The following is an 8,544-nucleotide window of genomic DNA, read 5'->3' as shown; positions in this document are numbered from 1 at the left end:
TTATTTTATGAGTTTTTTTTTGGTTAGATGACTACAAGAAGGTAGTCTCTAATCTAATTATATATATTTGTATTTTATTAAAAATTATTTATATGCCTTCCTTTTTGGCTGTTAGAAACCCTAACATTAATTTGGTTTCTAAAACACATTGAATATCTTTTGAAGCTCGGGAAAAATAGAGTTCTCTAAAAAACGAAATCGATGTCGAGATTGCAGAGGTATGTCTATCTTGATGAAATTGTTAAATAGATATTGGGCTCTTAAACAATTCAATCACCTTAATTTTTTCTTACAATCGTGAGAGGAGACTTTAGGGTTTGATTGTTTTAGTTTTGATTGGTGAATTGAAAGATGCATCAATCTCGACATGTGGTTTCAATGGTTCTTCCTTCAATTCCGCCCACCAACATCACTACCGAATATATCCATGGCTAGAAACGACGAAGATGGAACCGAATGAATGATCATTGACTCAAGCACGATCATCATTTAGCTCGAGGAGACTGCATATAAGGTATTGAAGGAGGAGTTTACCAGTTGATGACTATGGGAAGTTCTAATGGGATGTCTATTTTCGGAAATGTTGAGCAGCAGAATTTTAATGTACTTCATGATCCTAAGAAAGAAACAGTACTGAGTATAGAGAGAGGGAGCAGGAATCCAGTGGGCAGGAAGATTCGTAGTGATCGTTTTGCTTACCGTAATGATCCTTATCGAGGAGATTCACTTCTAGGTTTTAGTTTTCTCATTTCTCTTCTTAAAGTCTCAAATTTGATAAATTCTCATCAAAAGGGTATTTCATATATACTAAGGAGTTCTTTAATTGTGGAGTAGGCTAAACTAATTTGCTTCTTTGTTGCTACATTTAATTCTCTCTTGCAGCCAAAGTAATACGTGCAGCAAGCGACCTGGTCATTTTGCTCGCAATTGTCCTAATGTCTCAATCTGGCACAATCATGGCCTTCTTGGGTAAAACTATTCATAGTATTCTTGCCTTTCTTTCCAAATAATCGTTAGGTCTACATATACGTATCGCGCATTTATTTCTCATTGGATTGTTTAGCCAAGTAATCTTTTGGTATGGGTTCTACAATGATACCTTTTACCTCTGATTCATGTGATGCTGGTTATTTTGATATTGCGTCTCTTAACCCTAACATGGGTGAGTGGTCTGTTTCGGTGAAGATTTTGAATTGTTGGTCTGTTTCGCGTGGCTCGGATAGAGAGCTCAATATGATTTTGGGTGACAAGCATGTTAGTTTTTTAATAACTTACCTTCTATACATGTTTTCGATATTAAATTGAATTGATTTTTTCTTTAACATTTAATTTGCAGTTCACCCAAATTCAAGCCGTTGTTCGTGATGAATTAATTGATAATTATTTTTCAAGATTGATAGTCGATGAGTGGGTGAGTATTAAAAATTTTGATGTATCACGGGTTAACAGCATCTTGAGACCAGTACCGCATAGATTCAAGATTGTGTTTCGTTTGGACACATTAGTGCAAAGTATTAATATGTGCTCCAGTAGAACCTATTTCAATCTAACTGAGTTTGTGAGTATATTGAGTGGTATTGTTAACCCGAATATTTGCGTTGGTAAGCCTAATTTATGTATTTATTTGTGCTTTTGGAGTTTATTTACGATTCATGTTCTGACTATATTATTCATGTGTGTGTTTCATAGATGTTGTTGGCAAAGTTGTCAACGTGAGAGAGTTGGTTTTTGTTCCTTCCGTGGAACATTCTCACGGAGGATATTTTGAGTTGTACTTTGGTTTACGTGATACTGAGTAAGTCACTATTTTTTAAAGATTTAAACCAGAATATAAAGTCTTACGACTTCTTCAAATCTTAAAATTAGGTGTATCCATCTAGAGTATAGTTTGACGGGTGACCTTGCAGTCGAGTTCTATGACTTATGGAAGCGTCGTTCACGTAACACAGTGATATGTATTATCAGGTTTGTGAAATTAGAGCTATCACAGGAACGTAGGTGGAGATGTACCAACGTTTCAGGATGTACGAGGATTATGTTGAATCCGAATCTCAGTATTACCGACGAAATGCTTTGTTGGTAAGTATTTTTTGTTTTTTCCCCGTTTACAATCAAAACTCTAAAGTTGGCGACTGAACATTTACTGTTTATGGTGTTCTAAATTGGATGTCAGGAATCCTGAAAACGACCAAGTACCTATCATCACACGCAAGAAGAATGCCATGGAGTGATGATGTTCGTTGATTTCTTATTTTCTTGCAATTTTGTTTAGAAGATGATTTATTATTATTTTCTTAGCATTTATAATTTTATTGAATTTTTTAATTTCAACATTTACCATATTTTATTACACTAAAACCTAAACAATTTACCATATTTTCTTACACTAGCACCTAAACAATCCCTTATCTCACATGATTTATTAATTTGATTAATAAAAACGCCCACACACGCGTAATTAAGTTGTAGTGACATATTATATTTTCCGTTGTGATTAATATATATTCATAATTTCTAGGCATGGAGTCGATTAATCGAACACGTGTTATCGCGGCATATGAAAACATGATATCTGATGAATTACGTGCGTTATTGAATTCACGACCTCCTAAGGATGTTTGTTGTCGTGCGAGAGCGCGCCGTGTAGCAATACTTAAATCAAGACGGATAAAAGCGAGGACAAGACCACCAGAAACCGGTACGATAGCCTTTTATATTAAGTTTTTATTCTCGAAATTGTACGTGTGATTAACAAATAAAAAAATGTTATATATAAGGGTTGGTGTTGCCGATTTACGAAGATGATTACGTGCATTTCCTCGCAACCGATTCGGATTCTGATCATGGTGATAGGGAGGACCAAACAGACGACGATAATGCAATGGATTATGATTTTGTTGAACATCTCGATAACGCCGATGAGTGTATTATGGAACAGGAAGGGTTTGGATCCATACCGATCATAAATGTGAAACCTGGATTAACAGAAAACGGTACTTACTATGGTTGTTTTTTTTATAATTTTTTAAAAAATATAATTGATATTATTATGTACATGAGTGCTTCTTGTGTCAGGTTATTTTGATGATGGAGATCCGTTTTATACCTGTCAAAATTGTGGTGCTTATATGTGGTTTGGCGAGCGTATTAACAAACGTGGAGCTAAAAATAGGCCTATATTTTCTACGTGTTGCATGAAGGGTAAAGTGGAGCTGCCTAAACTAAAAAATCCTCCACCGGTGCTTATGTCGATGTTGTATGGCAAGGATGAGACAAGCAAAAATTTCCGTGCTTTAATTAGAGCATACAATATGATGTTCTCATTCACGTCGCTTGGTGGTCAAATTGATAATTCCGTGAACCATGGGAATGCACCGTATGTGTTTTGCATGCAGGGTCAAAATTATCATCGCATCGGTGAACTTTTGCCTGGCCCTTCCAAAAGTCCTGCTTTCTCGCAGCTCTATATTCATGATACCGTAAACGAAGTCTCGAATAGGATGGGTGTTATGGGGTGAGTTGTTTATTGTAATATATTTTTTATATTATGTCCACGAATTAATTTCCATTTTTTGTTGTTTTTAATTGTTTTAGCGAGAAAGGACCGGGTAAGCAAATAAAGAAGAGTATCGTTAAGACTTTGAAGGATATGTTAGATGCTAACAACCAACACGTCATCGCGTTTAGATCAGCTAGAGATAGATTAGCACAATGTGAAGATACCAGCGGCTTTAAGTTGATTTTGAAAAATCATCGAGATAGTGACGGTAGAGTCCAAAATATACCTACGACTGACGAGGTTGCTGGGCTTATCGTGGGAGATATAAACCCTAAACCGCGTGATGTAGTGCTTCAGACTAATTCTGGAGGGTTTCAGCGTATAAGTGAGCTGCACCCATCCTACCTCCCTCTACAGTATCCTTTGCTTTTTCCTTACGGCGAGGATGGATTTAGGTTAGGTATCGACATTGGATTCATCGATAAAGGCGGTCTAAAAAGAACAAAGGTGACGATGAGAGAATTCTTTGCGTATCGCATTCAATCGAGACGAGGTGAATCTCCTACTATTGTTATGTCCAGGTGATTATATCAGGAGATTATATCAGCAGTTCCTGGTTGATGCGTATACGATGATCGAAAGCAACAGTCTCCGCTGTGAAAGCTATTCGCATATTCTTAAAGTTTCTAAGAAAGGAAATAAAAATCTTTCCAGAGAAGGTAATAAAGTTATGATACCATCTTCTTTCACCGGAGGGCCTAGGTACAAGACGCAGCATTATCTTGATGCGATGGCTACTTGCAAGTATTATGGCTTTCTTGATCTATTTATCACTATAACTTGTAATCCTGCGTGGCCCGAGATTACTAGGTATCTGGAAAAATACAACTTAAAACCCGAGGATAGGCCCGACATCTGTTGTAGGCTTTTTAAGCTGAAACTCGATAATCTCATTCATGATCTTACCCATAATAAGAAGCTGGGAACTGTCTCTTCTGGTAAGATTGACCAAACTTTTATAGCGATATTTGTGTCTCGCATAAATTATGTGTTATTATTATATATATAGAATTTTAGAATCTTAAAATTTTAACCTCTTATTCTGTAATTTCTTGTATATTTTACAGTTTTATACACGATTGAGTTCCAGAAAAGGGGTCTACCACACGCCCATATGGTCCTGTTCCTAGCTCCAGGATCAAAACTTCCAACTACTGATGATATTGATAAACATATTAGTGCAGAAATTCCTGAGCCAGAGTTAGAGCCGTTTTTGTATGAAGTTGTAGCAGATATGATGGTGCATGGTCCGTGCAGAGTTGTTAATCCCGGCTGTCCGTGTATGCAAAAAGGCAGATGCACCAAATACTACCCTAGGCCTTACAGTGATCAGACTAAGGTTGATGACGAGGGGTATCCTATTTATAGACGGCGAGCGGATGGCAAATTCATTGTGAAGCAAAAATTTAATGTCGATAATAGGTACATCGTTCCATATAACGCTTATTTATCGAAAAGGTATCGTGCTCATATTAATGTCGAGTGGTGCAATCAATTACGATCTATCAAATATCTCTTCAAGTATATCCACAAAGGACCCGATTATATCAGAGCAAAAATACAAAAGGATGGTCAAGAAGATGAAGTCCATGACGAAATAAAGCAGTATTATACATGCAGGTGCCAAATGAGACTAATTGTTTATAAAATGTTATGTTATTGTCTTAGACTAAATACTGTTGTTGGGAGTTTTGAAATTATTGCTTCATTCTCATTATTTTTTATGTCGTTTCGTTTATAGGTATATATCTGCATGCGAGGCCACTTGGAGAATATTAGCTTTTGCTACACATTATCGGTCTACACCAGTAGAAAAACTTACATTTCATCTTCCTGGTGAAGAGGTTATTGTTTTCGATCCGAATGATCCTGTTGATGAGGTTATAAGTCGTAAATCTATCGGTCGTACAAAGTTCTTGGCTTGGATGGAATGTAACAAAGAGTATCCAGAAGCCAGAGAATTGACATATGCGGATTTTCCAACTAAGTTTGTTTGGAAAAGCAGAGAGCGTGTCTGGAAACCCCGAGTAAAAGGATTCTCGATAGGAAGGATTATGTATGTCTCTCCTTCCCTTGGAGCCAAGTATTATCTAAGGCTCCTGTTAAATTCTGTGACAGGTCCTACATCTTACGATGACATCAAAACGGTAAATGGCATTATATATCCTGAGTTTGTTGATGCTTGCAATGCACTGGGGTTGCTCGCAGACGACCGAATATTTATAGATGCTATAAAAGAAGCGAGTTATTTCGTGAAAGGTTTACCCTTGCGAAAATTATTTGTGATGATGATCGTCGCCGGAGATATAGTAAATCCTTTGCGAGTTTGGGAGGAGACTTGTGATCTACTGTCGGAAGGTATCTTATTCGAACGTAGAAAAGTGTCGAGGAATCCGGGTAGGTGGATCATCTCTATTGTTTATGAAATATATATAGCTGTCTTATTAATTGAATAGTAATAATAGCATGTTTCGTGTGGTTTGCAGCTTTGACGCTTTCTGATAAACAAATAAAAAATTTCACGTTGGCGTCTATTGAACTCTTGCTGCGGGATAACGGGAAGACTCTGTCTACTATCGAAGGATTTCCGCAGCCGGATGATATATCTCTTGATACGAGTACAAATCGGCTGTTGTTGGATGAGCTTGGTTATAACCACGAAAAAGAAGCGAAAGAACACGTGAGACTCCTAGCCACGATAACAGATGAACAAAAAATAGTTTACGATGAAGTGATGCAGGCAGTTTTAGATAAAAAAGGCGGTGTCTTTTTTCTATATGGATACGGGGGCACAGGCAAACGTACGTCTGGAGTATTTTATCGGCTGCTTTAAGGTCTATGGGACTTATTGTTCTTAATGTAGCATCGAGCGGGATAGCCTCTTTGCTGATGCCTGGAGGTAGAACTGCACATTCAAGATTTTCGATACCTCTAACGGCTGATGAATTTAGTATGTGTGCGATGAAACCATCATCCCATCTCGGTGAGTTGGTAAAACAGGCTAGCTTAATTGTATGGGATGAGGCTCCTATGATGAGCAGACATTGTTTTGAGACGTTGGATCGTAGTATTCGGGATGTTATGAGATGTAATACTGATCGGCCGTTCGGCGGTAAAACAATTGTCTTTGGAGGAGATTTTAGACAAATATTGCCAGTAATCAGTGGTGCAGATAGAGAGGAAACCGTTTTGGCCACTATTAATTCGTCGTATATCTGGGAAAGTTGCAGACTGTTGAGGCTAACCAAGAACATGAGACTTTTAGATGGTAATTCGGATGATGCTGCACAGGAACTCAGAGATTTTGCAAAATGGATTCTTGACATAGGAGATGGTACAATCAACGTTACAGACGATGGCGATGCTGATGTGGAGATTCCTGATGATTTGCTGATTTCTAAATGTGGTGATCCTATCAAAGCCATCGTACATAATGTTTATGGGTCAACGTTGGTCAAGGATAAGGAACTTTCTTTTTTCCAAGAAAGGGCTATTCTTACTCCGAGAAATAATGACGTGTGCGTGATCAACGACTATGCGCTATCACACATGGAAGGTAAAAAATTAATGTTAAAACTTTTATATATTGATCTAGAGTATGTTTACTGTTGTTTATTATTTTAGTTTGATAGTGGATTTAATGTTGTTTATTATTTTAATTTTCATTCATGTTGACGCCCCGGGGTTGTTAGGTGAAGAGAGAGTCTATCTTAGTTGCGATAGTATTGAATTATCGGATGCGGACAAAAGAGATAATATGGTTTATACACCCGAGTTTTTAAACAGCATCAAAGTCTCGGGGTTGCCAAATCACAGGCTGGTATTGAAAGTCGAAGTTCCAATCATGGTTCTACGGAATATTGATCCTAAGAATGGACTTTGTAATGGTACAAGATTACAAGTGACTCAGTTAGCGAATCAGGTTATAGAAGCTAGAATTATTACTGGTACGAGAGTTGGAGACATAGTTGTGATTCCTAAAATGTACTTGAGTCCCACCGAGACGAGGTTCCCATTTAGAATGAAACGTTGTCAGTTCCCGATTGCGGTTGCTTTCGCAATGACGATTAATAAAAGTCAAGGTCAGACTTTGACTAATGTAGGTTTGTATCTACCTAAGCCTGTCTTTTCGCACGGGCAATTGTACGTTGCACTTTCGAGAGTCACATCCAGGAGAGGCCTCAAGATACTGATAACCGATGATAGGGGACAGCCTCAAAAGACTACTAAAAATGTTGTTTATCACGAAGTATTACAGAACATTCGTTAGTTTGATTCTAGGATTTTTCTCTCCTTTTACTACCTGTTTTGGGCTTTCAGCTTACGACAATTTTTTTGTTTTAATTATATTTTTTATAATACATTTTGGGTTTTAAATAAAAGGAAATTCCATCGGATATTGCCATCTTTAAATAAAAATGCTAAGAAAATAGAATGGAAAATGTCACGCAAAATGTTATTAAACAAAAAAAGGGTTGCGACGGTACGTGTCGTGACAAAGGAAGGAAAATCGAACATAAAAACAAAAGGGCTGCAACGTTTCCTTGTCTAGGTTAGTTCCCTATATATACTTAGTTGTTAAGCGTTCTTGTGGGCAGACCATTATCTTACTCCGCATAACGAATTTTCGCATAGAATCAGATATGTCTTCTCGGTTCACATCGTCTTCTATTGAACGTTACAACGATTTCTCTCGGTTGAACCCTGCAATAGTTGGATGGCATGTTCACGTTAAGGTTTTGCGTCGCTTCCACACCGATGACTATATATCAAAGGGTGGGCTAGGGTTACTTCTGGTTGATGATAAGGTATTGGTTCGAAATAAGATTTGGCTTTTCTTTAGATATGTATTAGCCTTTGTTGTTATGGATGTTTGCGGTTTCCCGACTTTTGTGATTTTGGTTTTGTGATGCAGGGTAATCAGATCGAAGCACTTATTTGTTCGCTGTTAACTTCTCATTATTCAACGTTTATTGAAGAAGATG

The sequence above is a fragment of the Arabidopsis lyrata genome, assembly GCF_000004255.2.
Source record: "Arabidopsis lyrata subsp. lyrata unplaced genomic scaffold ARALYscaffold_1, whole genome shotgun sequence".
NCBI classification, from domain to species: Eukaryota; Viridiplantae; Streptophyta; class Magnoliopsida; order Brassicales; family Brassicaceae; genus Arabidopsis; species Arabidopsis lyrata.
This window is presented reverse-complemented; position numbering follows the sequence as displayed.